The sequence below is a fragment of the Meleagris gallopavo genome, chromosome 2 (assembly GCF_000146605.3).
Source record: "Meleagris gallopavo isolate NT-WF06-2002-E0010 breed Aviagen turkey brand Nicholas breeding stock chromosome 2, Turkey_5.1, whole genome shotgun sequence".
In the NCBI taxonomy this organism is placed as follows: domain Eukaryota; kingdom Metazoa; phylum Chordata; class Aves; order Galliformes; family Phasianidae; genus Meleagris; species Meleagris gallopavo.
Window position 1 is genome coordinate 31,607,160 of NC_015012.2, and position 3,451 is coordinate 31,610,610.

The following is a 3,451-nucleotide window of genomic DNA, read 5'->3' on the forward strand; positions in this document are numbered from 1 at the left end:
GCCAAACAGTTTAAATCATCACTCATACAAAGACCCAGCTGGGAATGGATGTTGTCAGCCAAGCGTAAAGAGGGACCATGTGGCATTTTGTTCTCCAGCCAAATTCTGTTCAACCAGAATGCAATAAAGAGAAACTGCCGCTGCTAAGTCCTCCAGTTCCAAAGGCTACCAACCTGCCTACTGCTGAACTACAAGGAAGGCAATGTCAAAAACCCACTCAAGAAGAGATTTGAATCTCTCTTTTTTCAAATGTATGAATACGAGAGAATTAAAGTAATTCCCACATGGATGCCTGTGAAAGATGTTGAAGACAATGAGAAAAAAATTACAATTACATCTAGAATTCATGGCTTAGAATTTATACAGTCATAGTTAATGGCATCCCAAATCTTGTTAAAAAGGCCACATAGTATGTATGTTGCACTGGACATTCGGGCTTTCTTCCCCCTTCTTCAATACTGATAGAAAGTAGATGCCTTTTCAAAAGGTTGTTTTCTATTCAATTTTTTTTATTTTATTTTTTATTTTTTTAAGATAATGTAGGGATTTTTCTTTTTTGAGGACTACAGTGAGATAGTAGGTCATCTTTAAGAAGGAGATACTTGTGTTAAACTGTAATGACTCTCAGTTACTTCTTAGAAGAACAAACCTCAGAGTAGCAGAAAAAGAACCGTAAGAAGTCATACGGACTTAGTGAGGCATGAAAAATAAAGAATAGAAAAAAAAAAACAATTAATGAGTAAGCACAGTCAATCATTTGTCACATATTCCTTACCTGAAGAGATGAGAGTTTGTGTCTTGAATTCACAAGGATTACCCTAGCTATGAGCAGCAAGATAGGATGAGAAGTCAAGGTATACACTGATTCAGCATCTAGAACTAACATCTTCAGAATTGTTGCATGCAGCATTTTTGGCTGAAACATAAACAAGAAAAGTGACAAGGAAATAAAACTTAAGTTTATGAACAAACTCATAGAATTAAGGAAAATAACAATTTACATGTTTAAGGAGAAAAGGTCTGCTCAAAAGTAGCACCATGTTTGGAATTCTAGCTGCTTCCTAAGTCGCAGTGAATTCTGCCTTGCCTCTTGCTAGAAAGACAGATCATATTAATGGGATCTGAAACACTCAGATTCCTCCTACCTGAAATGCATATGTCCTTTTAATGTTAGTCCCATTTAATATATTCCAGTATATAATTCTTCCCATAATCTAAGAAGAAAAACTTCTGATAAATAAAAGTCACTTAGCTTGACATATCAGAAATAAATTGTTAATAAATTTAGTCCGACAGTACTCAAGTACATTACATATTCCTCCAAGTTACATCAATGTGCGTTAACTTCCTCTCTCACCAGAGGGAACTTCCTGTTTGAGTGACATCAGAGTAGCAATACTGGAGCCATTTTTCTATTTGTCCAATCAACAAAGACCTCTCTGTTTTGGATGCTTTTATGTATGATGTTCTCTACAGTAATTATTTTTCTAGTGGGCTTGAGGTAGCTCTCCAGGGAACCTGTTTCTTGGTGATGACTATTAGATGACAGTCATATATTCTTCTCTCTCTTTTAATGTAAGGGAAGCATTCAAGCAGTTAATCTTCAGATTTGGGCAGATGTCAGTTTACCACTCGACATTTGGTTCTCATAAGTGCAGGTTTCTTTTGCAAACTAAATAAAGTATGGCTTCTGTTGTCAAATGGCATGAAAGAAGCAAAAAAAAAAAGGAACAAAAGAGAAAGCAAGAAGTTTAAATGACACCTTACACTGAAGTCACTTGTCTGAGAAAGATTTTTATTCTCTCTACACAAACAGGACAGAAGTTATTTGAGTCACATTTCAGCTTTTTAAACTAAACCTGTAATGTAATTCCTAAGTGTTTTGAAACTCTTCTCAGCACCGTTATCAACAGATTACTCTTAATAAATAAACTGTTAAGCCACATTATTGCCCTAGTTCACTGTCTAATAATCACTGCTTCTCCTTACAGTAATTTTCAGGCTTTTTTTTTCTGATTTGCTTAAGTTTTAAAACTGTTTAGCATGTATTATCATTGAAAATTACCACTGACTTCTTGCACAACATCACTGCAACCATTTCAATTCTAACATTAAAAACCAAATTTACAATGGTCTGACAAGCCACTTGGGAAGAAAGAAACTACACACTGGATGTATATTAGATGCAACCTACCTCCAGTGATTCAAAATGGAATAGCCTTACCAACATCTCTAACTATTCTTAATCTTGAAAAGTGATAACTTGGTGCTTCTACAGATTCATTTTGGAAATGCACATGTCACGTACACTTCACATACATTTCAGTTTACTTTAAACTTATTTTCCTCTCATTCGTTTTGAGTCACTCTAGAATCAAAGTACACCACGTTAAATACCCAGTGAAAAAGCAAAGCTACGAACTTTCTAAAGCCTTATAAACCTACTATAGTAACCTGCACTCATCTCATTTACGCACCATAGCAACCAGCAATGTCAAATACACATTTCAAAGCCTTTCATTAGCTCAGTCCAGCTAGTGAAACATCAGAAGGAAAAGAGTGAGAAAGGGAAGACAGAGAAATGTGTCACAGACTAGCCAATAAGCCAGCAATTCTCAGAGCCAAAGAACTGTTATGAATTTTAACAAAACAATGTTCTTTTCCACAAAGCAAATATCTTTTTATTAAGAAAGTTTAAACCAATATCCATTCATTCAACTTATGCTCTAAGACTACATTATCAGTGTGCATTTCTACCACCAGAATTTACTATCCTAAGGTAGTCTTCCAGGTGAGAGAACAGTTACACATAAAAGAAGCGGACTTCATAGTTTTCACAACTTGAAGGATTGAAAAGTCTGCGTTGAAATATACAGAAACTTCAAAACATTCACAAAGAGTAAAAGGAAATTGGGAACTTATTTTCCTGTATCTAAATGCTTAAGTTAGACAGCTTCCATATTTATCTCATATATCTCAGAAACTTTATCTGTTTCAAAACAGACACAACTCAATGATTGTTAACACAGTGCTTCAGACCTCAATTAGATGGTTGAGTCTTTCATTCCTTAAGCAAACTTGCAATAACAAACTATAATTACTTTATTTAGGCTGCCTCCAACTTCATGAGTCCAACCAGCAACAGGTAGGCAATACAGAGCTAAGGTATATATAGAAGAAAACAAAGATAAACAAGTATAAACAAGTCTTTCCCAGAGAACACTTCAAGTGGAAGTACTTCGTTACCAATGTTCTTGCTTGCATTGCCTGTAAGGCGTACTTCTGCTCCACTGTTATCTAAAGAAGTGTTTTCCAAGTGGCTACATTACATATGTATAAGCAGTGTAACATAGGGCCAGATCATAGGCTATTTTAGCAGACCACCTTCACTCACAAGACTTAATCTCCTCATTTAGCTTTTACCATAGCCCAGAAGAGGAAGAAATTAAAA